General features: G+C 47.6%; 1 protein-coding gene across 1 annotated transcript in view; it reads left to right on the forward strand.

Annotated features, from left to right (window-relative positions):
* Window positions 1-15,306: 15,306 nt before the first annotated feature.
* Window positions 15,307-27,321, forward strand: part of CD82 (CD82 molecule) — a 61,013-nt gene continuing 48,998 nt past the window's right edge. Inside the window, exon 1 of the mRNA XM_090032980.1 lies at window positions 15,307-15,435. The gene's annotated coding sequence lies outside the window, so the exon portion shown is untranslated. The remainder of the gene's footprint in view (window positions 15,436-27,321) is intronic.

Genomic DNA, 27,321 nt, shown 5'->3' on the forward strand with positions numbered 1-27,321 from the left:
AAACAGATGGACTTGTGGAACGTTTTAATCAGACACTGAAGCAGATGTTGAAAAAGTTTGTGGTTGAGAGCCCTCAAAATTGAGACAAAATGATACCCCCTCTGTTGTTTGTAGTGAGAGAGGCACCCCAGGCCTCCACCCAGTTTTCACCCTTCGAATTACTGTACGGCCAGCAACCAAGGGGGATACTGGATCTGATTAAAGAAAATTGGGAAGAACAGCAAAGTAAAGACCAGAACATCATCCAATATGTAATCCAACTGCAGGAATGCCTTGAAGCGGCTTGGAGCGTGGTTTTAGGACATCTCAGAGAAGCCCAGCAATGACAAGTAAGGCATTACAACCAAGGCGCCCAGGAAAGGAAGTTTGAAGTGGGGGACCGCGTGTTGGTTCTATGCCAGACGGCAAGAGTAAGTTACTTGCCTGGTGGTAGGACCCTACAAAATCACACGCCGAGTGGGGCCAGTGGACTACGAGGTACACCAGATAGATAAGCAAAAAAAGAAGCAGGTATACCACATCAATATGTTGAAAAAATGGGAAGACCGGGAGTGTATGTACTTAGCCCCTCACCCTGAGGAATTAGAGTTGGGACTCTCGTTAACTGAGGAAAGTGGACCGGGCGACATAGAACTGGCCCTGCGACTGTCGGAAGAACAGAGGAAGCAGACTGCCGAGTTAGTCAAGGAATATGGCGATGTGTTCTGGGGAACCCCTGGGGAAGCTCGAGGTGTGGTACACTGGATAAAAACTCCTCCAGGCCAGGTGATACGTGAGAATTGGAGACGGATCCCCCAGCGGCTCCAAGGCCAGATAAAAACAGAGATTGCAATAATGCTAGAGAAAGGTATCATATGCGAATCCCACAGTGACTGGCGGAGCCCCAGCATAGCGGTACATAAGCCCGATGGAAAAATCCGTCTCTGTATTGATTATTGGAAGGTAAATGCAGTGGCTAAGTTTGACGCCTATCCGATGCCCAGGGTGGATGAACTGGTAGAAAACATCGGGCAAGCTCGCTACATTTCCACTTTAGACCTAACAAAGTAAGGTTACTGGCAAGTCCCAGTGGCACCTGAAGGCCAGGAAAAGACAGCTTTCACCACCCCGTGGGGACTCTTCCAGTTCTGGTGCATGCCGTTTGGGTTGCATGGAGCTGTGGCTACGTTCCAGCAATTAATGGACAGAGTATTGTCTCCCCATGGAGGTTACGCCGCGGTGTACATTGATGATATTATTATATATACTGAGAGCTGGGAGGAACACCTTGCCGCACTGAGAGCAGTGGTGCAAGACTTGAGGAGAGCTGGGCTGACAGCCAACCCAAGGAAGTGTACAATAGGAAAAGAGGAAACACAATACCTGGGGTTCCTAGTAGGAAGCGGGAAGGTGAGACCTCTGCTGAGCAAAGTGGAGGTGGTGCGGAAGTATCAGGCGCCCTGTACTAAAAGACAAGCAAGGGCTTTCTTGGGGCTGGCCAGTTATTTTAGGAAGTTTGTGCCTCACTTCACAGATTTGGTTGTACCATTGACGGAGATGATAAAAGCAGGGGCTCCAACAAAAGTAAGATGGACACCGGAGGCAGAAAAGGTGTTCCAAGCACTGAAGGATGCGGTATGCTTACAACCACTCTTACATACTCCGGATTTTAATAAGCCTTTCCTGGTGCAGACGGAAGCGTCAAATGTGGCCATCGGTGCAGTATTGGTTCAGAGAGAAGGAGAAAAGGAGCACCCCATAGCCTACATAAGCAGGAAATTACACCCGCCGGTACAGAGTTATGCCACGGGGGAGAAAGAGTGTTTAGCAATTAAATGGGCTATTGAAACACTTTGGTATTATTTGTTAGGGCGGAGGTTCATGTTGATCACCAATCATGTGCCCCTGCGCTGGTTGCAGAGTATGAAGACAGATAACGCAAGGCTCATGAGATGGGCCTTTAGTCTTCAACCATATTGTTTTAAGGTGGAACATCACCCTGGAGCCCAGAATATAAACGCTGACTTTCTTTCAAGACAGTAAGAGGAAGAAGAGGGGCCAGGAGGAACAGAAGGATCCCCGACAAGAAAGAAGAGAAGGGGGCATATATTTAGGGGCCCTAACCTCACTGCTAGGAGGCAGGGTGACCCCTCCAATTCTAGGATCTCTCAGGTGGGGCCAGCCAGTCGGGCAACCAGAGAAGGATGGTCAAGACCTGGAAAAGGGCGACTGGAGAAGGACAGGGAGGTGGCAGGGAGATGGACTCCCCACAACGACAATGATGTGCCTGCCACCTCCATCAGAAGGACATGCCCTGCCCAGGGCCATCCTCATGAACATTTAAAATGGTGACAGAAGATAGGCCTAAGTGGCACCCAAGGTTGGCTAGTGTGGGGGGACTACCTGTGGTGGGTAACTCCCAACAAATCCCACATGGTGCATCTTAGGTAAAGGGCAAGTAGGAGGTACCTAAAAACCTCCGCCTCCTATACCTAAATGGCCGGGTGCCAGAGAAATCGGCTGAGAGGAGAACCCCAACCAGATGGAGCACCTGGTAAAAGGGAAGACTCGACTCGGTGAGTTTGGAGTTAAAGGGGGGAAGGTGTGTCGCAGAGCTTGGGAGAGGCCCCTAGTGGCGAGAAGGGGGAGGCTCAGCTGCCAGTCACCAGGGCAGCACAGGTGTTGGTTGCTAGGGCAACCAGCAAAACCAGCTGACAGGAAGGGGCAGGGCTTAGCCCTTCTTAAGCCCAGGCAGAAGGCCAGGAGGGTAGTTCCCCCCCCCAGCATCTGAGGGAGGAGGAGCTTGGCTAGTACAGACGAAGGGGAGAACTCTGACGGTGGGAACATCCCCTGGTTGCTGCTGGGGTTGGAGTGCTGTCTCTGGTAGGGATTGAATGTTGTTTGACCGGATGGTCTAGCTTTTATGTTGTAGCCTGGGGGCTTTGTGTTCTTGTGTTTACTATTAACTGGAGGACCGGGTGAGGCTATTAGGGGTCGGAGGAGGCCTCATAGGAGCTCCATGGTAGCGTGGGGACCCTGGCGCCAGAGAGCGTGCAGTGTTAGGGGGGCAGCAACCCCAGCCCCAGAGAAAAGGGGGTAGCGAGGAGCCCCAGAGGAAAGGGGGGCAGCGAGGAACCTCAAGAAGGTAAAGGAGAGGGCCAAGGTGTAACAGGGCCCAGGTCAAACCATGTCAGTACCATCTGCGAGGCTTGGACTGCAGTGTAGGGAAGGAAAAGGAACTGCAGGTAGTGCCCCTGGCACCAGGGCGCATAACTTGGGCAGCCTCCCGCTAATTACATCAACCAATTAATCAATTAAGATCAAGGCATGGCAGGCAAGTAAGCAGGCGGTTGGCCCATAACAGGAGGGCAGAGTCACTCCTAGAAAGGCTCTGATAGCGATACTCCTGTCCGCACCAATATTAAACCCTTCACTGAGGAGCTTCTGCCCAGCAAGAAGAGGCCAGAGGCAGCCACAAACATCCCCCTTTTGCTTGCCACTTTCATGCATAGCACAGAACAGACAACAAAAGCCTCCAGGCCTGCTACCTTCTTTGTACTCGGGCCTCAACAGTCTTGGCTGCCCCAGAATTCAAAAAGAACAAAAAATCCCATTTTGCCCACCCAGCTTCCCCTTCCTCACACACTCTGAGTGCTCTGATTGAAGCACGGGCCGAAATCTGGGCCTCGGCGTGGCATGCCAATCCCCAAATGCCACATGTCTGTCAGGTTGGTTCTCGTGTAGGCATGCCCTGGGAAAGGGCCAGTTTTTACCTTTGCTCTCTGCCTTAGTGTTTTGTGCCTGGTGGACAAGCCGAAGAAGTTATGAGCTCAACCCTGGGAGTGTCTCTGCCCCCACAGCCCTGGCCAGGGGTCTGCCAGGATTTATTTATTTTTGTTCACCGCAACACATTTAAGCTGCCAGGGGCCCCTGAACCAAACGGACCAGTTGCAAGGCTCCAGGGTGGAAAAGAGCAGACCTTAGTGTGGCATGCCATGCTTAAGTCTCGATTTCAGGCCTTGCTTCAACTGGGGCACTTGGAGTGTCTCTAAGGAAGGGGAAGTTGGTGGGGCCAAAATGGCTCTGTTTGTTTTTCCGTGTGTTTCTTTCCCGCAACACACGGAAGCTAGCAGGGGCCCCAGAACCAAACGGACTAGTGACAAGTCTCCAGGGTGGAAAAGTACAGGCCTCAGAGTGGCATGCCGAGCCCCAATATGGTTCGGCATGCCGCACCAACGCCCAGATCTCAGGCCATGCTCCAATCAGAGCACTTGGAGTGTCTCTAAGGAAGGGGAAGTTGGTGGGGCCAAAATGGCTCTGTTTGTTTTTTTAATTTTGGGCTTCCAAAACCATTTTATTCCAAGCACAGAGAGACCGTCAGTCCTGGAGGCATTGCTTGCATCTCTGGGCCTGAGCATGATGCTGGCAGCAAATAGAGAGATGTTTGTGTGTGCCTGTGGCCTTTTCCAGCATGGCACAGGCCCGGCTGTGAAGGTTTGTACTTTTTTTGTTTTGTTTTTTAGAGTCACCTGGTGGTAGGCTAATGTATGTCTGTGAGGGTGGTCATTGTTTTGGCAGTGCTGTGCCAATGGGCCAGGTGTTGCCTTGGCCTCCTCTGGCAGGGCACAAGCCCGTTCTTCAAGGGTTTGATTTTTTTCTTTTTTTTAATAATAATAGTAATAATAATATTTACTAACTGTGGCTTGCTGGTGGGTAAACATCTGCATATGAGTCTGGTCCTGGTGTAGGCAGGGTCTGTGGAAAATCTTGGTAGATTGCTTGGCTGTCTAGCTTTGGGAGTTGCTTGCTGTATAGTGAGTGAGAGAATTATAAGCTCAAGCCTGGCTTAGAGCCACTTTCCAGATCAGTGCAGCAAATAGCTTTTATTCACCACAATACATGGAAGTTGCCATGGATCCCAGAACCAATCAGACAAGTGGCAGGGCTCCAGGGTGGCAAGGTTCATGGCTTCAGTGTGGCAGAGGCCACACCAAGTCCCAGATTTAGGCCTGTGTTTCAACTGGAGCACTGGGGTGTCTATCTGGAATGGGCAGATGGTGGGGTGAAATTGGCTTTTGTGTTCTTTTTGAATTTGGGGGCAGGCGAGACAGCTGGGGCAAGAGCACGAAGAACCCAGCAGCCCTGGATGCCTTTTGTTGTGTCTCTGGGCTGTGCATGGTGCAGGAAAGGAAAAGGGGGATGTCTGTGGCTTCCCCTGGCCTCTTCCTCCAGGGCACAGGGCCCTCTGTCAAGGGTTTGAATTGTTTGGGGTTTTTTATTATTAATATTATTATTACTGTGGGATGCTGGTGGGCAAACGTCTGCATGTGAGTCTGGTCCTGGTGCAGGCAGGGACTGTGGAAAGCCTGGGTAGATCTGCTGGCTGTGTAGCTTGTGGGGTTCTCTGCTGGCTAGCGAGCGAGAAGGTTATACATAGAAGCCTGGGTCTGGGACAGTGGCCCCTCCTGGCCCGATCAATGCAGGAGTAAGTTTTTTTTTCACCATGACACATAGAAACTGCCATGAGCCCGAGAACCAATCAGAGAAGTGGCAGGGCTCCGGGGTGGCAAGGTTCACGGCTTTGGTATGGCATGCCCAACCCCTTTGGTGTTCAGCATGCGATGCCGAGGCTGAGATTTAGGCCCGTGCTTCAATAGGACCACTGGGTGTCTCTGGAGGCATAACTGGCATTTTTTGTTCTTTGTGAATTTGGGGGCAGGTGAGGCAGTTAGGGTCTGAGCACGAAGAAATCAGCAGCCCAGGAGGCCTTTTGTTGTGTCTCTGGGCTGTCCGTGATGTAGGCAAGGAAAAGGGGGATGTGTGTGGCTGCCCCTGTTCTCTTCCTGGAGTGCACATGGCTGTCCGTAGAGTGTTTTAATTTGTTTTTCATTTCTAAAATGGTGGGGTGCACCTCAGAGACTATAATTTCATAATGAAATGCATTTTTTCCCTTCGTACTACAATTACCCTTATGGGCTGCAGGTTTGGCCACTGACAGTGCAGTAGCAGCAAAGCAGGTCATGTCAACATGACATTAACCCATGCCTGTGTGTAATATGCACAAGACTGAAGATAGATTGGTTGAATGGGTTGGTATTGGAAATCTTATTAAGCTGTTTCTTATATGATTTGGTGAAACTTCAGGTGAAAGTGCTGTTATATCAGCAAAATAGAAACTCTTATTTAATAGCCATGAATTAATACTATATATTGTGTCCTTCATGAAGAAGGATTAGAAGAATCTGTTACAAATTTAAACTGCTGAGCAAATTATGCACAAGGGAGCCACAGGAATGAGGCCAATTTTAGGGTAAAACACAGCAGCTGCTTGACTGCAGAGTAATGTCTATATTGCAGTGGCTGCAGCCCATGTAAGCAAACCTTTAGATTAGGTATACCAAGTACTGCAGGCAGATTGGAGTTCATCTTAGGCTGCAAAACTGCCTGAGAAGCTGAGTAAATACAATTTACTTAGGAAGCTAGCTGGCATTGCTACCAGTTATCCTATCAACGATTGGACAAACTAACTTAAAACTAACAAAAGGACTGCAGCATAGAGCGCCTTGAAAAATAATACAGCATGAAGGCTTAGTACAAGAAATGTAGAAAGTGACTTGGATGTGAGTGTGACGTGTACTTTGTCCATGTTTGCAGACAATACTACATTGTGGGGTGACGTGCACACTCCGGAGGGTAGGGAATGATTGTAGGCAGACCTAGACAGGTTAGGAAAGTGGGCAGTACACAATAGGATGCAGTACAACAAGGACAAGTGCAGAGTGCTGCACCTAGGGCACAAAAATATCCAGCACAACTACTATCTCGGAAGTGACCCTCTCAGCAGCACAGAAGTGGAAAGGGATCAAGGAGTCATAGCGGACTCCAAGAGGAACATGAGTCGTCAGCATGACAACATCATCAGCAAAGCTCACTGCACTTTGTCCTGCATCAGCAGATGCATGACAAATAGAACCAAGGAAGTGATACTTCCCCTCTATGCGGCATTGGTCAGACCACAGCTGGAATACTGCATCCAGTTTTGGGTGCTGTAGTTCAAGAACGATGTCGATAGACTTGAGAGGGTCCAAAGGAGGGCCACTCGTATGGTTAGGGGCTTACAGGACAAGCCCTATGAGGAGAGACTGAGGGACCTGGACCTCTTCAGCCTCTGCAAGAAAAGGCTGAGAGCTGATTTTGTGGCCACCTACAAATTCATTGTGGGGGCACACCAAGGGATCGGAGATGCTCTGTTCACCAGAGTGCCTCTTGGGGTAACAAGGAACAATGGCCACAAACTGACAGGGAGCACATTTAGGCTAGATATCAGGAAAAACTTCACAGTAAGGCTGGCCAAAATTTGGAAAGGGCTTCCAAGGGAGGTGGTGCTCTCCCCTATCTTGGAGATCTTTAAAAGAAGGCTGGATAGACATCTGACTGGGGTCATCTGACCCCAGCACTCTTTCCTGCCTAGGCAACAGATTCAATGATCTGTTGAAGTTCCTTTCGACCCTAACATCTATGAATTCATGACCTTATTTTAGTGAAAAGGCAGAAGAATTCAAGGAGGGGAAGGTAACAGCAGGTGTGTGAATGTGTTGAGAACACTGGTCTTGATGCTCTCACTCCTGCAGGAAGCATCAAAACTAGGCCAACTGTGGGAGACTGGGTTTATGCCTCATCCAAATAAATGGTAGTGTTCTGTGTCTTTTTAATTAATCAAAAGAGCAGAATTGTACTATGACATTTTCATAGTATCATAGTGCTTAGGGTCAGAAGGGACCTAAATAGATCATTAGGTCTGACCCATTAGGAATGGGTGCCGGGGCCATATCACCCCAGCCAAATATCTGTCCAGCCTCTTCTTGAAGACCCCCAAGGTAGGAGAGATCACCACCTCACTTGGGAGCCCATTCCAGAGCCTGGCAGCCCTAACTGTAAAGTAATGTCTCCTGATGTCCAGCCTGAACCTTCTCTCTAACAATTTGTGGCCGTTATTCCTAGTAACCCCTGGTGGTGCCCAGAGGAACATAGCCTCCCCCAGTTCTCGCTGGTCCACCCTGGTGAGTTTGTAAATGGCCACCAGATCCCCTCTTAGCCTTCTCTTCTGAAGGCTGAATAGGTTCAGGCCCTTTAGCCTCTCTTTATAGGGCTTGCCCTGCTGCCCCTGGACCATGCGAGTGGCCTTCCTCTGGCCCCTCTCAATGCTAACCACATCCCTCTTGAAGTGCAGTGTCCAGAACTGAATGCAGTACTCCAACTGTGGCCTGACCAATGCTGCATGGAGGGGAAGGATAACCTCCCTGGACCTGTTTGTGATCCCTCTGGAGATGCATGACAAGGTGTGGTTAGCTATATTGACTGCTTCCTCACATTGGCGGCTCATGTTCATCCCGGAGTCAACAATGTCTCCAAGATCCCTTTCTGCCAAGAAAGGTGTTCCCCAGCCTATAGGTGTGTTGCTGGTTCCTTCTCCCTGGATGCAGCACCCTGCACTTGTGTGTGTTGAATTCCATCCTATTCTCATCTGCTCAGCTCTATAAAAGCACCACATTGGCCCTTTTCCAATCCTCTGGTACGTGACCAGTGCCCCACGAGCACTCATAGAGCCATGCCAGGGGCCCTGCTATGACCCCGCCAATTCCCTCAGCACCCTGGGGTGAAGAGCATCTGGACCTACTGATTTAAACATGTCCAGCCCCTCCAAAAGTTTCCTAACTAGGTTGTCCCTGACCCTAGGCATGGTGGTGCATCCCTTGGGTCCGTCCACAATTCTAGTGGGGGAGATGTCCCAGTCCCTGTTCAGGAATATGGAGGCAAAGAATTTGTTAAAGAGGTCAGCCTTTCCATTTGCTGCAATCACCAGATTGCCCAGCCTATCCTGTAGGGGCCCCACATTACCCGGTGCCGCCTTCTTACTTCCTATGTATTTGAAAAAGGACTTTTTATTATCCTTCATTCTGGTCACTAGCCCTAGCTCCATCTCTGCCTTGGTCTTCCTAACAACCTCCCTGCAGTCCCACGCAACGGAGGTGTAATCATCTTTGGTAATAGCTCCTTGCTTCTCCTGTTTGTACACCTCCTTTCTTGCCCTCAGGCATCCCTGGATGCCTTTGCCGAGCCATGGGGGCTTCTTAGCATTCCTGCCCCCCTTGGTTCACTTTGGGATTGACTCCCTTTGAGCTCAGAGGATCGTCTCCTTGAAGAACAACCACTGTCTTGGACTCCCATCTCATTAAAGCTCCAAGACCCCAATGCATCTCCTACTAAGCTTCTTAGCTTATAGAAGTCAGCCCTCCTGAAGTCAAGGACCTCTGCCTTGCTGCCTTTCACCACCCTATGCTGGATAGTAAATTCCAGCAGTAGATGATCATTGTCGCCTAGGTGGTCGAGTACCTGCAGACCCCTCACCAGGTCGTTGCCTGTGGCAAGGACCAAGTCCAGCAAGGCATTTCCCCTTGTGCGACTGTGCACCTCCTGGGTTAGGTGGAGGTCCTGTATCCTGGCTAGGAACCTACATGAGCGGTTGGACCTGGCTGACTGCTCCTCCCAACAGACGTCTGGGTAGTTTAGGTCACCCATAATAACCACATCCTTTGACTTTACAGCCTCCATGAACTGACCTGAGAATTCCAGGTCCAGCTAGTCTTCCTGGTGAGGCAGTCTGTAGTAGACACCCACTACCAAGTCCCTTTCCCCATGCCCCCCCTTGTTACCCAGAGTGCCTCAGTGTGTCCCTCCTCTGACCCCATCCTGATCACTGAGGATGTGTATTGCTCTTTGACATGTAGTGCTACACCCTCCCCTCTTTTCCCTGCTCTGTCTTGCCTGTACAGCCTGTATCCCTTGATGTCCAAGGCCCAGTTGTGGGTAGAATCCCACCAGGTTTCCGTGAGCCCCACTAGGTCTGGGTTTTTGCTAGCTAGCAGGAGGGAGAGTTCCTCCTGCTTATTCCCCATACTTCAAGCATTTTTGTAGAGGCATTTGAGGCCTCCTGTAGGTTCCCATGCCGCCCCCTTTTTCCGAAGCCTGCCCTAGCCCCAGTCACTTTCTGAACCTTGTGTGAGGTTCCCAGAAAAGTGCCCTTCCCCAACAGCAGTGCTTATTAGATCAGGGATGTCAAAGATAGAGCCTGTCAGCCAGATCTACTCTACAAAGCTGGTTCACCCTGGTTCACCCTGACTGCAGGGCTCCTAGAAGGGCTAGGAATTCAGGAGAGGATGAGCAGTAGAGGGGTCAGATTTCCACCCCAACCAAATTTCTAGACCAGTTATGGACATGTGTCGGTGGAAGGGGTGGGGGAGAATGACAACTGTGTCAACCCCCACTGCTGCTACTGTATCGGGATTGAGCCCATGAGGCTCTCTCCTGGTCTAGATCCCACCTGAGGGTCCAAGTAAGTCTGACACCCCTGTATTAGGCCATTTACAACACTGGTTATACTGCTTCTGGTTCCAAACATACCCTAAGATGCCAACCAACATTTGGGTGGTACCCTCAGTGACCTTGCATCCTGGGCAGCACTACTGGTCATGCCACTCACATGGGTTAAGTACAGACAGTTAAGAAGCCTGAGGCTGAATTGCTTCAATCTTTGCAGGTTAGTCTAAGCTGCATAGACTGAACTGATAAGCAAGTGAGCAGACATTCACTTTTGATTCTGGAAATGCAGTCACATGCCTGCCACGGCTCAGGCCAGAAGCCAGGGGTACTAAAGCATGCCTCCACGTTCAGCTGGAGTGGACAGCTTGGACTAAAGCTAGCCCATCCACCAAGAGAAGCAGAGTTTGCAGGGGAGGTACAAAGCATCCTAGGATGCTGGGAGACTGTGAGTTAACTTGAATCTGTAGGGGATCTAGGACAGAAGTTCAATAAACCAATTTTACCTAAATTGCTTAAGTTTGATACTACATCCATCCAGGTTTATTTTATAGCAGTTTTTGCCATTTTAAAGTGATTTGTGTGCACTGAACTTCTATTACATTACAGATGTGAACTGGTTTCTGATCACCTGTACCGGTTCACGTGTAATTTCTGTCCCTAGCCATCATTATGGGGCTGCTAAAGGGGACATATTATTATCTGTGTTTTGATCCTATTTGCAGGGGAGGATCCCATTGTATTCCACACAAACTTACAGCAGAGAAATAGTCCCTGCCTTGAAGAGCTTGCAATTCAAGTATGACAGTAAAGATAATGGACATTACAGACAAAAAGGGGAACCCAGGAAAACAATGAGATGCTAGTGCTCAGCGTGGGAGATAGTAGTCACAGCACACCAGCTGCCTAACCACTACCACATTTGTTGTCATCTGTACAATGGATCAGATCTTTCAGGAAGGATTTGGCTGGGAACCCTGAGGTGGCTTGGATGTTATTTTAAAAGTGCTTTTCCTATGAATCAGAGGCAGCATGGGAGAAAGTATGAATGTATATGCTGGAAATTTTTACATGTGGGGAATCTTAAATAGCATCCTCTGTGGGATGAAAATGCATGTCTTGGTATCAAAGGAGACATGATACTCAAAGATAGTATGAGAACATTCTTAAATATGGAGAAAAATAGTTTATGTTTGCCTTGCCATGCTATGAAGACAGGGGAGCTACTAGAGTAGTGTTTCTTAGTCTGGGTGCTGTGGCACCTTTTAAAGAGTGCCACAGTATGCCCATTCAATATGAGCATTGTTAGGTGTGCAAACAACTACCCATACGTGGCAGGGCACTGTTAGTGCCTGCCGCTTTAAGAACTGAGCCAAGCAGCCAGCAGGTGCTTGATTGCAGTGGCCATTTTTAGATCTTTGGCCACCTATATAAACAGAGCATTTTGCTGTCTAATAGGCTAGGCAGTAATATTGCCTGGTTGGAAGGCTGCTTGGAACATCCTGGAGGTAAGGGCAGCAGCTGTAGGGGATGTCTTGGAGGCTCCTTGTTCTGGGCATGACTTAAAACTGTACCCTGCCAGGAGTGGGTGACCTGGTGGGGCTCTCAGTGGTGCAGGAGTGTCCAGGAAATACCAAGCCAGTTAGCACTGTGGTGAAAGGTGGGTTGGGGTGCCTTAATAACCCCAGCTCCCACAATTGGGTGGGTTACCTGCTAGTGGGGTCCAGAAGGTGGACCCAGGATGGAGAGTGGGGCTATAGTCTCAGAAACCTACCTTGAAATCCTGTGACTAATCAATGCTGGGGCCAGGATCATAAGGGTTGAAGGGCCAGGGGCCCACCGTGAGGGATGCCCAGAGCTGAGGGCCTGGGGTTCTGACTGGCCTGGAGGTGAGGCCAGGACCGGTGTAGCCAAAGGTTCTGGGGGGAACAGCTCAAGGAGCTAAGCAGACCAGTATGAAGGTAGAGTAGCCTGTCTGAGGAGAGGAATCTAGCTGGGGGCCTGATTAGGAGGATTCTAGAGCCCAAAGTAGGGCCAGTGATGTTAAGACCTGTGAATGCTGTCTGTGAGGCATGGGCTGCAGTGTAGGGGAGGAACAGAGCTGTAGATAGTGCCCCCTGGCATTGGGGCAAAAAATGGGCAGCCTTCCACCTAATCAACAACTTAATTAACAACAAGGAATGGCAGGTGAGAAGGTGGGAGGCTTCACCAGAACAGGTGGGTGGGGCTGTTGGTAGGTGCCCTGAGAAGGCCCCCTGTTACACCATAATTCACAAGATTAAACTCAGAGGCCATGTCCATATGAGTGCAAATATTTTGTTCTCTGGGGACAAGTAGTGGCGGCACACCTTGTGCTGCTGCTACTTGTCCTGGGGGAATACCTATGTCGTGTGCTGTAGCACATGGCAGGTTACCCCAGGTGGGCTAGGAGAGGCTGGGGCCAGCAGCTATGCTGACCCCAGCAGCCTTACCTAAGGTCCTGGGGGCTGGGGAAGCTGCAGCCACAGTACTCCTCCAGCTGGGAGTCTGGCTGGCAGCTGGAGTGTGGCTCTAGCTGGCCAGGCTCTAGTTTTGGGTGGTACGTGCTGCTGCCAGATATGCCACTTTTTTTTTTCTGTGCAGAACCTACCACCCGCCCCCAACCTATGCTGCAAAATAGCACTGTGGGGAATGCCTGCATGTGTGGTGCTGTAGATGGGTCTGCAGCATCATATACTGCATGGTCATGCTTGTCTGGATGCGGCCAGAGATTTCAAATAGGAATCCACAGTATCAAAAACATTCTGAGCTGTTGCAAAGAATGTAGAAAGCCCGCAACACAAGAACTGCTGCTGTTATTTTTCCATAGTTGAGAAATGAGCGAAAATGAAGAGCTGGCATTTTCTGAGGCATGCCATGAACCTAACAAGGGGCTCGAGTGGTAGTGAGTCCCAAAAGAAAAGCACTGTCTTAGCTACTTGTAAAGAGGCAGGTAACATGATTTGAAGTCAGGAAAATGAAGTTTATAGCATCCGTCTGTATGGATGGAAGTACAGCAACATGGGATTTGTCAAGGCCAGAGAGGAAGACACTGCATCCTTCACTGCAATAAGAGGGATGATGACCTTTAGCTGAAATGTAGTAGTCTAGAAAGTGAAAAATTGCAGGTTAAACATCTTAAGAAGAAGCAAGCAGGACGCTGCAGGGATCTGAATATCTAGAAGTGACGAGTTAAAGACATTGACATCATTACTGGTGTATGTGGAAAAAAGAAAGATTGTTGTCCACAGTCCCTGAGGCATGTCTACACTGCAACCCAGAGGTTTGGTTGCACAGCACATGACTTAGCTTGAAACTAGGTAGTTTGGTTACTGAGAGTATAGTCCGTTGCCACCATGCTCATAGCTGAGTTCCTTGTCTGTTGTGGCTACACTACTATTATCAGAGTAAGCTAGGTTAAAGCTATGTCAAGTAAGTCTTGGTAGGCTGCAACCATGCCTATTTATACTGCTGGTTAGGGCTGTAGTGTAGACATGCCTAAGAACAGAGGGAGCAAAGAGGGCTTGGAGGTGGGGATGGGGAAAGTGAGAAGTGGCTTAAGAGCTTCTTTTTGGCCTTGTGGCAGCTTGGCATCTAGGAGTAAGATGAAGCAAGATTTTTAGCTTTGAGGATGGCTTAAACAGGAGGCACTAGGGAAACTGAGTAAAGCTAGTATCTGTAGATCTCCAAAAGCACTTAGTAATGATGGTGAGATGAGTAAAACTGAGGCAGATTCTTATCAGATAGGATCAGCCATAGGCCTGGAAACAAGGAGTCTCCAAATCTTGTCATGCTGGGTGTTTTCCCATAAGGCTTGGCTCCCAGAGCCACTCAGAGCTAGCTGTGAATGTCCATTTTCACAAGGGGGAAGGGGGGGGAAAGCATGTTTCTGTACCCAAAGTGGTGGAGAAAAGCCCAGGGGCTCTGAAATCTGCCAGCCAATCAAAAGACCCTGCCAAACCTTCATTTATTTGCAAACTTCTCATTTTTAAGCAAGTTGCCTCATTTTGAGAGGCATCACTCCTGCTTTGTGAATGCCTGACACTGGGAAGGCTGTACACAACAGCGCAGGGAAGGAGCCTGAGGCAAGGATGAGGGCCTGATCCTCGCATATCCTTCTCCACAGTAGCGCTTGTTAGAGAAGGGATGTCAAAGATGGAGCCTGCCAGCCAGATCCATCCTACCAAGCTGCTTCATTCAGCCTACAGGGGCCAGGGATTCAAGAGAGGATGAACAAGGGAGAGTCTGGATTCTTCCCCCCAGCAAACTCCTACCCCAGTTAGGGGTGTGGGTTGCAGGGCCCAACACTGGCATCAGCAAACTGGTTGGCTGCCTGGGGCCTAGACTGAAAAGGGACCTGAAAATGGAAACTTTCCCCCCATTGTCCGATTTATTATTATCATCATTATCTCTTAGTATTCCCCCTTTGCTAAAGTCTGCCTGGAACTGCCAGGAGTCTAGGTATGGTGCTGGTAGGTTGTAGACCAATGCGGCTAAGGCAGGGTGGGCAAAATTCGGCCTGCCAGGTCATTCCATCCAGCCTGCGGGACCTCTTAAATGTGGTGTGTGTGTGTAGTTAATATTGATCTTCCCCTGGCTACCTGTCATGCAGCCCTTTTACTGCTTGTCAAAACTCAGTAAGTGGCCCTCTGCGTGAAATAATTGCCCACCCCTGGCCTAAAGACATAGGGCAGATAAGGCTCTTGGGGTAGATCCCATATCTTTTATCGTTTAAGTTGGTCTAATAGTAGATACTCCACTTAGGGACATAGCCTGGGCACAAACTGGTGGGGAACTGGGCCTCAAACTCCAGGACTTAATCCTGCGGTATTGATCCCTGTATAGGCAGGGGCCAAAGAGGCACAGCCGGCAGACTTTCAGCCCGTCTCCGGAGGGGGCAGGGCGGGCTGTGGGCGGGGTAGGTTTGAGGCAGCTCGGAGCTGCCCCGCCTCTTCCCGCTGAAAGCAGCTGGGCCGGGTGGAGCGGAGCGGAGCCAAAGCCACATCGGCTGCGTGTCCGCCAGCGGGGAAGGAGCGAGCCGGTCCGGAGCAGCAGCAGCAGGTAGGAGCGGGCCGCCGGGAGCGCTGTACGTGACCCCGGCTCCCAGCCAGTCCTGGATCCTGGAGCGGGGGCTCCCCTCTGCCCCGCCACCTCCCTGGCTGCGCTGCGGGGCTGGGATCTCGAGTGGGGGATCGCTGATCCCTGCTGGGGGAGAGGGGAAGATCTCTGGGGAAAGTGTCCAGCCCTCCAGGGGGAAGAAGGTTTCTTGGGTGTTTTTGTTTGGTTTTTTTTTTTTTTTTGGGGGGGGGGGGGGGTTAGAGAGAGGTCCCAGGTTTCTACGTACCCTTTCGGGGAAGGCTCTGCTGGCGGGTGCTGGGAAGCCCCCTGGCAGCAGCCTCGCTTGGGCGGAGCGTGGGCAAGGGCAGGGACGGCGATCGCCCGCGCCGCGCCGCGCCGGGGGTGTCCCGGGCCGGGGATGTCCCGGGCTCGGGCGGCGGGAAGCCCCTGGGCGCGGGGCGCCGCTTCCCCCGTGGGACTGACGTGGCCGCCGGCCGAGGCTGCCGCGCGCCGGGGCCCGGGGAGGCCGGCCAGCGCCTGTGCCTGCTCGGCTCGGCCCTCGGAGACGAAGCTCAACGAGCCTGGCCGCCCTGTGCCCCAGATCTGTTGTCGACAAGCAGTCTGTTTCTGCCCAGCCTTCCATCACGGCCGGGGCTGTCCCCTCCCCAGCACCTCTCTCTGGTGTCTGGCCTCTGCTGGGAGCCAGCCCAGGGGAAAGCTGCTCCTGCTGCCTGCTTAGACTGGCTCTGGGCAGCTGTGACTGCAAGGAAAAGGACTGTGGCTCATGGAGATGAGTTTGTCTCCCACTGGCATGCAGGGGTTGCCCTCGGTGAGCTGCCAGGCTTCAAGGGCTGAGCAGAGGGGTGGGCAGGCCTTCGGCTTTGCACACAAGTCGACTCCACACACTTTTTTTTTTTATTTATTTAAATCATCCATATCTGGTGCCAGGGCAGGGCTGTTCTTAGGACTACTCCAGGTTTAATCCAGTCTTGGGGAAAGCATGGTGAGTAAGGTTCCCCTTTCTTCTTTGGGAGACTTTCACAGATGAATAGGTTGTTTTTTTTAGGGGGGTTTTCCCTCCCCTTTTCACTGCAGCCTAATGTGCCTTAATGTGGCTGTCCCATACAATAACCTCTGTACTGTGCACTCTCTTCCAACATGTGTATGCTATTATGGTATTTTCTCCCACCAGCCAGTTCTGTTAGTTATGTAGCCTGACAAGAAAGTATCCTATTAACTTTGGGGGGGGGGAGGTGTGCACATCTTCCCCAAGCTTTTGTTGTTTTGTTGACTTCCTTCAATGTGTCTGTGTTTGTTCCTTGGTCTTTTGTTGTTTTCTTCTGACTTCCTTGAATCTGCCAGTGCCTTGCAATATGGTCCCCGGAAGTGAACAATCTCTTTTCCAAGATCAGATATAGCTTTGTTGATATGATACTGCTGCATTCTGCTTTATGACTTCCCAGCAGAGTATCTCCCAGTGTATGCCATTGTTAGCTGGCACTTTGTGTACCAGTCTAAGCCTCTAATCTGGATGCCTCTGGTAGAGCAGAACTGTGGGATTCCAGATTGAGAGCAGGTAGTGGACATAGCAGTTAAAATCCAGTAAGAGGCTCTGAAACCATAGAACCAGTAGACTGGTGCTTTCCAAAGGAGTCTGCCAAGCTATAGCTTTGACAGGTGGCCATAAGGAAGATTTGTCAGTCAGAGGACATGGTATAAGGGTCACCTGTTCTCTTAGGTTTTAGATTAACTGTCCCTATGACAAAGGGTCTGTGTGCTACTTTTCTGGCATAACTATTACTTGTTAACAGCTGCTAAAATAAACAGATGGAAATGATGTTGGAATTTAACTAGTTGGTGTGGGGGTTTGTTTGTTTTTTTTCTTTTCCTCCTTGGCCCTTTTTAGTAGCATATGGTCTGAAAAGTTGTATAACAATTTTTGGCTAGTAACACTGGTTTCAAATTTGTATACGATTACAGTACAAAAGATGCAAGTATTTTCCACCCCTGTAATTGTGATAGCTTTTTAAATTGTTTCAGTATCCTGCAGCAATTTAATTCCACAGGCAATACTGGTCGTTGAATTGTAGAATATTAGGGTTGGAAGGGAGGATCAGTAGGTCACCTAGTCCAACCCCCTGCTCAAAGCAGGACTACCCCTAACTAGATCATCCCAGCCAAAGCTTTGTCTAGCTGGGTCTTAACCTCCAGGGATGGAGATTCCACCAACTCTGGGGGACCTGTTCCAGTATTTTACTACCCTCCTAGTGAGAGTTCTTAATATTGAACCTAAACTTCCCTTGTAATGTGAGACCATGGCTCCTTGTTCTCAGTGGTGGCAGATGACAGAACAGCCTAGCTCCATCTTCTTTTGAACCCCCCTTCAGGTAGTTGGAAGCTGCTGTTTTGTCTCTCTTAATCTTAAAGAATTCATATTATGGCCACCCTTTTCAGAGTTTAAGGGCATAAATATCCCTTAATTATGCCCTAGTGATATTTGGCTACAAAGTGGGATGCAGTTGCAGCTGGATATCCAAAATGGGATCCAGAAGATCTTTACTATGAGGGCAAATGTGTTTGGTATGTCTCAGATCACTTAAAATTGGGTAATAATGCAGTATGATGCAGCTTTAAAAAAGATACTGCTAAAGGTGATAGCTGAAATCATTCTTGGGGCTTAATCTGGAGGTCTTGGGTATGAATGAGGACTTTAGAGTTGTGGTTACTTTTTAATTTAGCAAAATGGGAATTTCAGACAGAATAACCACCCTGACAGTTTCTCATTTCAGTTTCAGGTTTTTCCATAGTGTAACATTTAAGATAACAAATAAATATTTTTGTGGCTTTCACTTTTTTTATTAAGGCAAAGGCCTATTATGCCCTCATGGGAGTAGTTTGAGACTTAGTAGCTGGATGTGGGTAGCTCAGAAATTTTTCCTTCAATACAATGATAGAATACACAAGTACAGGAATGACTGGTGGGAGGGGATGTGATTCAAAAACAGAAGTTTTTATAAATTGCCAGTGAAGTTGTCAGTGATGCTTCTCATAATGTCATGGGCTTGCTAGGAGCCTGTCCATCCAAGTGTTGAACAGAGCTCCTGAGAACACAGCCTGCCTGGCTACAAATGCTAAATGGCAAGCTGACTTCTCTAAATGAGACTAGAAAGGAGTTTTTAAAAAAAATCCTTTTACTTGAGAAATTTCCTGTCTTTATAAAAACTTCCCTCCTGTTCCCAAACATTCTTTCCTTTAGAGAAATGCATCTTGAGTGTCATAGTCTGGAGTTTGATAGGGCTGTGGAGTTGACTTTGAGTTGGTGATACTCCACATGCTTCCTTGGCTCCTTAAAGGATCTGCAAATTACGGTTAGGCTCCTACAAACTTCACCATCTTGCAATGCTGGAAGTTTGATAGTGGAACAGTGACTTCAGAGAAACATGGGTAGGAGGCAGCTCCTTTAGGGTGGTGTGAGCAGGTATAACAATATTCTGGTGTTTGCACATATTGGTATAAAGCTAAATACCTGACAACTTGACTGGAAAAGTAATTTTTTTTCTGCTTTAGAGGGTGATGTACATATACTCTTATTGATATTTATAATACAGAAATGGACCACTGGCAAAACAAAGGTGGCACTTCTGTTGCTGTTTGAAGCGCAAGGCATGCAGGAGCTGTGGTGGCTGCAAGCAGAGTAGCACTTTCATTTCAGTCTGGACATGCATGAGTACAGATTTCTAGTAACAAGCTATTACCCCCATGTTGCAGTACAGAAATATTTTTTTTTTTAAAAAGTACTTGTTCATTCTGCAATGTTGCCCTTTTAAAAGTGCCATTGATCATTCTGTCTGTGAGCTAGGACTTGGATCTGGGGACAGTTGCACATTTTCATGTAAGGAGAACTTTCTCCATTGAGCTCAGTTTTTTCCCATGAAGATAAGTTAGGATGTAACTTGTTGGTGCATTAATTACTTTGTATTGCCTCCACATAAGGGCCCTTAGTGTAGAAAAGTCTATCAATACAGGGAGTTAGCTATTAAGCCATGAATACCCTATCTTACACTATTTTCTCCATGTAGCAAAAAACTCTAGCACAGATCTAAAGACTTTGCAGGGAGGGGGGAACAAAACTGGACTACAAAAAATTCCACTCAACTATGCCTGTTTGGTCCAGAGCCTTTTCTGTCCTCAGTTGCTTTTCTGCATAGTGGACTAATTGACAGTGGGTTCTAGAAAGGATGCCCAGCGTTCCTACTTCTGTGCATGTGAACAATGTTGTGTGCGTCTAAGGGAGACCCTTGCTTATCAGAGTGGTGAGATGGAGAAAGCGGGGTGGATGCCTCTAGAAGTTCACTCGGCTTTTTACTGGTGGGTGTGACAGGAATGGAGCAAGAAGCAAGCTTTGTGCTTGGAGAAGACTTTCTCCCCCCGCCCCCTGGCAAGCTCTACCTTATTGCAAGGAGTTTCCTCCCCCAAGAGGATTTCATAGCTTTTAATGATGCGACTCATCTGGACTGTCTTCATTCTTGTTGGTGTCAGCTACTTTTGGTGTCTCAGCACAGGCAGGTGTAATGTGACTTACCAGTCACCTGTGTTTTATGATTGTAGGGGGAACATGGGGGGTGGGGGGGGGAGGAGGAGGGATGCCCCCCTGACTTGGCACTGCTTGGATGGGGCAAAGTCAGGGAGCAGGTTTTTTGCTGTGTAGGCCAGTAGTGTGTTGGGTGGAGATGAGGGGCACTAAGCCATGGCACAGAAGTATAGGAGTGGATATGGGGCTTTTGGCCTGCCCCCCGGGCCTGCCCACAAATTGTTTCCCCCAGGCATCCCTAGTTGTAAGTCAGCAAGAGGGATGTTCCAACAGGGCCTCTACACTGCTCATTATAAAAGCTGCCTGATCTGTTCTTACTCCTTTTCTCTTAGCTTTGTACTATAACTTCAATTCACATGAAAAATCTTTGCCTGACTGTGGCTGGGGGAAAGCAATCCTCCCCCTCATTCTTCCTGTGCCTTGTTCAGGGATGCTATGAGCTCTAATTTCTTGCTTATTTTAGAGTACAGCTTAGGTCTTTGCACTTCCCTGGACTAGTTTAGTGTGAACACTTGGATATCATCTGCCTTGCTTCTTGTGAGGGAGAAAAAGGGGGAGGGTTTGGGCATGAAGGGAAGGCAACAAAATTGCCATGATCTGTAAACTTACTTGGTCATCACTGCTCTAGAGAAATAACCTCTCTGCCCTCATGAGAGCCTTCTCGGTTCTTGAATTATCTTTTTAGCTTTTGATCATTAGTTTTGTTTTGCAAATCTTTTCTCCAATAAGAGGACCCTGTATTTAAATCCAGGGTGCACAAATTCAGCCTTTAAAGAGGCATTTCTCATTTGCACCCCATCAGAAGCCTCACATACTGTCACTTTTGGAAATACCCCTGGGATACATGCTGGGATATATATTCTCTGGAAGATGGGCTGCTTGTAAAGATGGGTGGTGAACTTGGCCTACCAGCTGGGACTCTTCCTAAGTCCCTAGTTCAATGGGCAAAATCGTCATGTTGACGGAACTAGAAAGCAAGCTTAGTGTTCCTGATGAGCTTACACTCTTGCAAGGCATGCAGGGCCAGGGCCCTCCATAGGGAATCAATTACAGCTATCCATCTCTGTACACACATCTTTATGAAACTATTCCCCCTTGGGGCTCCTTGTTCAATTAGGTTAAGTCTTCTAATTATTGGATAACCTCTAGCACTTCAGCTGACTTGTAAATATCATCAACATGAGGGATTAAGGGAAAGCAAAGGATAGGAGTTAACAGGAACCTTTTTTAGAACGGTAGAATGTGGAAGAGATTGTGCTGGTTAGTAGCCTGACAGCACTACCCAGTGTAGGATCTTCAAGATAGAGGATTGTGGGGGGGGGAATGGCAAATTTCAAATAAGATGGGGTGATAAATGAAATGCAAGGAACCATAGGTTTGAAAGAATGATTTTGACTGGTTCAAAATTAATGGTCTTCTCCAAGAAGAAAGACTAAGCATTACTGTGGGCAGCTCAGCAAAGATGCCTGCTCACTAGGCTGTGGCAGCCAAAGTGAATAAAACATTAGGCTGTCCAAGACGGGGGTCTAGAATGTAGGTAATGCTACTGAGTAGCCTCACTTTATAGCCAAACTTCTGCCTAAGAAACCCTTCAAGGCAAATGAAGAGAAGGTCATTAGAGCTTGTGGGAGGCAGGGGGTGGCATTTAAAGGTGCATATAAAACTAGAGTGACTTCTTGGCTATGCATTGCAAAGGTCTTCCAGTTTGGGGCATCTAAAATAACTTGGTAATCTGCAGTGTACTGATATACCTGTGGAATTAAGACGCACTAAAGGTTTGTGTGTACACAGTAGTGGTTGGAGAGATGAAAAGATCACATTCATTCACTGATGTCGTGATGCCAGCAAAATTCTCCATGTGTGGACAGGGCTCTGTCAACAGGAAGGCTTCTGCTGGCAAAGCTGCTCAACTGGTATAAATTGGTGGCAGAAATTCCTTCTACTGGCAGAGCTAAGTCAAGAACTTGAAGAGTGGGCTGCTGTAGTGTAGGTGTGATGGCAGTGGCCTCATAGCATAGACATGGCCTACACCAGATCAAAAAGAAATGCTTGATACAATGCAATTATTCTGTATTTAAGTGGCAAGACTTGCTGATCAGCTTTGCCAGCTGGAGCCTTCATCTGCTAGCAGAGCTGTGTCTATGCTGGAAGAGTTTTGCTGGCATCACTGTGGGCACATGAATGTGCTCTTTTTTCACACCCCCATTCAACATAACTACTAGCATTCACTTATACAAAAGCAAGTGGCTTATTTGGCTTCTAAAAAGACCAGTAAATGAAAAAGGGTCAGTTTACAGTAATCCTGACAATGAGGTAAACTGGTGAATTGCTAGGGTTAAAGAAGATTTCTTCCTTGCCCCTTTACAGTACAGTAGTGTTGTACAACCAGGTGTGTTTAAGGCTTTATCCCTTTGTGAAGACATGCAGTAGGCAGATCCCTGATTTTTGCCTCTACAGGAAAATGGTGTTCCTAAAGTCTATAGGACACCTGGTAGCCCCAACACTCCTGGACTCAAAGGGCCTGCCAGAGGAAGATTCTTGGCTATTGAGTTTTCCAGGCTAAAGGGAGTGTTTTGCTTGTGTGTGTGTGTGTGTGTGCACTGAGCAACTTGAACTTTGCCATTCCTTCCTGAGTTGGAATGTGTCGCCTGAATTGGCAGCTTGAGCAATTGTTTTAGACTGACTGAAAACAATTTGGAATGGGGGAGGGAGAGTTAGTCCCCTGCAAATAGCATACCTGAGCCAGACATCTCTCTAAGCTGTTTCACCTGTTGACTGCAAACCCTGTTCCAGAGCAAACAGAGGTTCCTTTGTTACTAGCCCCAAATTGTTACTGCGTGGTTTGACCACACCTTGTTCCCTAGTAATGCCTTTTTGGTATCTGCCTGACACTCAGCTAGGTAGCAGTGCTTCAGGGTAGAAAGGGACCCTGAGGGATTTGGACCTTAGTTCATGGAATTGCTGATGTGTAGTGCTTCCTGGGACATGGTGTACTAAACAGCCTCCCCAGTGCTCATGTCAACAGAGCTATTTTCCATGTAGCCACATGTTTAGGGATTGGCTTGGAGACTGAAGGAAACTATATGCTTTTTCTGCCATGGTAGAAAGGAAGTTTGCATTCATCTTGCATTCCTAGGTAGTGCTTGGGTATGAAACTACATATGCATGTGGTTTTAACATTGGCCTTAATGTCACAACAGTAGCAATTAACAGCACCCCTTACACAAGCTACACAAGGTGTCCCACACAAGTAACTGGTAGTGTAACTACCACTGCTGTAATGCCAGACTTGTCCTGCATAGGATGACAATCTTGTGAAGTGTCAAACAAATGACTCTCTAAAACAAACCTGCAGTTACCTAGAAATTGGTTGTGCTTGCCCTTTGTACAGCACCTGGTGTGTTGTTTGACCGGAGTTGTGTTGGAATCCTAGGTTGCTGAGAACACCCAGCGGTCAGACTGCATTCAGAAGCAAAGGGGATCTTTGATTGCTTAAGCATCAAGTTTTAGTGCATTGTGCTGTGTGGTCTCTGGCCTCACTTGTGTGGTTATAATTTGCTGACCTAGCTTATTCAAGCTTCTAGCTGGAGATGTTTGTAAACTGTTGCACTTATGAAACTCCTTGCTTGCAACAGACTCGGCCTGCATGCTCCTACTTACATAAATCACGGGTATGTGGAGTCTTCTGGCAGTGTGCGGCGATGGGGGCCCAGTCCATGCTCACCTTTTGTAATTGTGCAATAGTTATAAATTTGGTTGTCAAAGCTGATCCTGTCTTGCCCTACCCTGCAGCAAAATCTCTTTTTTAAAACCCCTGTGGAGTTGACCAGCCGGGCCTGAATGTTGCTTGTGGCTTCCATCTATGTTGGTGTGCAAGTTGTCTCACCTTGGTCAGCCAAACGCACACAAGAAATCAAGCTTCCCTAAGGTGTGGGTTGTGCTTTTGAGCCAAAAAATATCATCCTCTGAATTGCTAAACTAACTCCCCAGTCTTCTACTGAGGCAATTTGGCTTGGTGGTTAGTGTGTTGGACCAATTGCAGGGGAGTTACTGGCCTACAGGTTACTTGACACTGGCCATTGGTTTTGTCAGGTTAAGGTGTGAGCATGAGTGAATCTAGGATTTTTGAAAAGATGGGGTGTAGGTAATGTGGTGCATCATCGCATATAAGATGATATATTCTTTTTTCCAGTTAAAAAGAAACTTGGTAGGTTTACTGGGGCCAAATTGTACAATTTCAGTTTGAGGTAAAAAGAGAGAACTTTCAGAATGTGCATTTAATTTGTTATATCATTTATAATGTACTAAAAATGCAACAAACTAGGGAAAATAATCAAAAGTTGTTGTTGTTGTCTCATTACAGGACTAATCAATAGAATTAAACGTGCATCTCTTTCAGATTTGTAAAACAAGTGTAGCCTGCTTCAGCATGCTGACAGTGCATCTAGTGCTTCACTGAACTTTTACATCGGAGTTCTCACCTCTGGCTAGAGTTAAACAGTCTTCAGGGCTTCATTACCAGAAGTGAGTAGCAAGCAGCAGAATGGCATAGTGGAACATCAAGTCCATTAAACAAGAGAGTGAAATAGTTTAAAGGAATCCAGTAAACTATAATGAGCCATGAAGTCAATTGACTCCCTGCTGCCTGAATAGGAATCCTGCTGCCACTGCCAGACAGCTTGTTGTTAAACCTTGGGTGGACTAGCAATCAAGGGGCAAGTGGGAATGGGGGGGACAACTGCACTCTACCCTTTTTGTGACAAGCTATCTTCCTGTGTCTGCCAGTGATGATCTTGACTAGGGCTTCCAGATGCTACTGTAATACATGCATGAAATCTTAAAACTGTACAACTTGACTTCAGAGCTCTAAACAGCTCTTTCTTCTTGCTATTTTGAAGAGTCTCCAGGCTCCTACCTTTTCTTTGCCTCTCCAAAATCTATTGCTTATTCTTTGCAAAGCCCACAATAAAGGGAGCTGTATATGAACAACTAAGGTAGTCGTTCTCCTGGCTTATGCACAAGGTTTCTATGTATCATTCTTTTGACTTGTAGTTAAAACTATTCGAGCCTCAAACCGATAACAATTTTTCATGGAGGATGGAAGTAGTCTTGAATCTCACAATGGTCCATGGGTCAGTGCTGGAAAAGACTCTCTCTGCCTATCTAAGTGTCAAAGTAGATAAAGTGTAATCTTGCTGGCTGTTCCTTCTGCTCCTAGATGCTTCTCTAATGGGTCTGCTGAGATTATTTTGCTTGAGGAGAGAACTGCATGGGAATCCTGAGGGAGGGGAAGGAGAATAATGGGAGCTGAGAGAGAACAATTGTTGTCTGGGGGCCTGACATTCCCAGAGTGAGCAAGAACAAAAGACCAGCAGTGAGGAGTTGCTGGGGCCCTGTGGGGCAGCCCTTGAAAGCAAGCAAGCCTGAGTTACCTCTGAGTTCACAGAGAAATCACTACCCCTTCCTTCTACCCCTGTCTCTCAGTAACAATACTGGCATAGCCCTGGATGCAGGCTATGGATGCCTTGGCTTCTCCCTCATGGAAAAATGCAGAGGTTAAATGGCCCCACTTACTTCCCCCCCAGCAAAGGAGGAGAAGGGATTACTGTAAGAACAGGCCTAAAATAAACAAGTCTTCTAAATGCAACTAAAGCAACTTGGAGAGGTTCAGCATTGTGGTTGAAACAGCTGGAAGAACTCCTTGGTTACCAGGAAGTTTGTGTTCACATACAAGCTCATACTATAAGAGGGATATGGGAAGGGGTTAACCTATACCTTAACCTTCTGTAAAAGGGTAGAGGACTGTTTAACATCCACACTGAGAGTCTGCCCTCTAGGCTCCTACCTCTTCCTCTTTGCCTTCCCAAAGTCTATTGCTCATTCTTTGCCAGACCGACAAGAAAAATGGTTGTATGTGAACTCAGGTTCCTATTTAAATGAAACTTAGTTCCCTGCCAGAATGTCCAGCTTAACATTTTAGATCAGTACTGGCATGGGTGTCAGCTTTGCATTTTGCCTCATTTTTGAAAGTCAGAGATAACTGGTAGTCACTAATATCAATGGACCCTGCTGTGTTAGCTTTTCCCATCTGGGGTCCCGTCTAGCCTAGTATTTAAAGCAGATGGACTGGTATACACTAACTACGTTGTACCCAAAGTCTGCGGTAGTAAAATGGATCTAAATGTGTGTAATGATATGAAGATGGAAGTCTAGATATAGTCATTGTTAGCTGGCAGAGTTAAACTCATCAGGGAAGCCTAGGATGGGACTTGCATTTAAAATCAGTAGGCCATATCTGTATTACATTTTCAGGCATGTGTAGCTAACTGATGCTGCAGATTTTTATCAAGACGGCCCCCCCCAGCCTGGAAGAAACTGACTGGGGCTGACTAACAACTCCCTCCCTCCTTGCCCCCAACCTCAGCCTACATTTTGTACTTTATTTTTAAAGCTAAACATCAAGTGCATTTCAGTCTGTCTGGCTGAAATTCATGCTGGGAAAGGAAATTAGTCTTAAAATGAAAATTATAGTGTTCTGCTTTTATCTCAAACATCTTTAACCTAGTCTAACCATCATTGGCAGCTCCTTCCCCATGAGAAGGACTTGGCTAGCTAATGCTTGTATAATCTGAAGGTGTGCTAAAGTATGATGGGGCATTTTACTAGGAACCTTACTAAAATTTACTGATTGCATGGGACTTCTAAAATGTGCAAATTTCACGGGGTCAGCTGATTCCTTAGGGAAACTGTCTAAAGCTTGGAAGAAATGTCAGTTCTGGATGTCCAGCCTCAGGTAGCTGAGGCATCTCTTACAAGATATACCTATATCTGACATCTTGCTTTCAATGTGAATCTCACCTAATGGCTTTTTATTAAAATGTTACTAGAAATAATTGTTTCAGGGCAGATTAGGAATAGCCTAGTTTACATGGCATCGGAGATTAAGACCTTTAGATATTTGGAAGGAACAACCTTTTCAAAAGCTCCTTTGACACCCCATTTGAAAGCCTGGTGGGCTATATGACTCTATAGTGTTTGAAATGCATGAAGGATCTGGCTTATGACATTGGTTTTTGTGGAATAATTTTTAATGTGAAGTAGATGAGATTAGCTGATCTGGAATTGCTGTGGCAGTGATTTTTTTTTTTAAATGCTGAATCCAGTTACAGAAGGTAAAACACCTTAATAGCATGCTACTAAATGTGAGCAAAGAAGGAAAGTCTTTCTTTGTCCATAGTAAATGGTCTGGAGCATGACCTTTCTATAATGCATATAATTGCAGTACACTATTTAGCAGA

The sequence above is a fragment of the Crocodylus siamensis genome, chromosome 2 (assembly GCF_052110815.1).
Source record: "Crocodylus siamensis isolate JL-2025a chromosome 2, ASM5211081v1, whole genome shotgun sequence".
Taxonomy (NCBI): domain Eukaryota; kingdom Metazoa; phylum Chordata; order Crocodylia; family Crocodylidae; genus Crocodylus; species Crocodylus siamensis.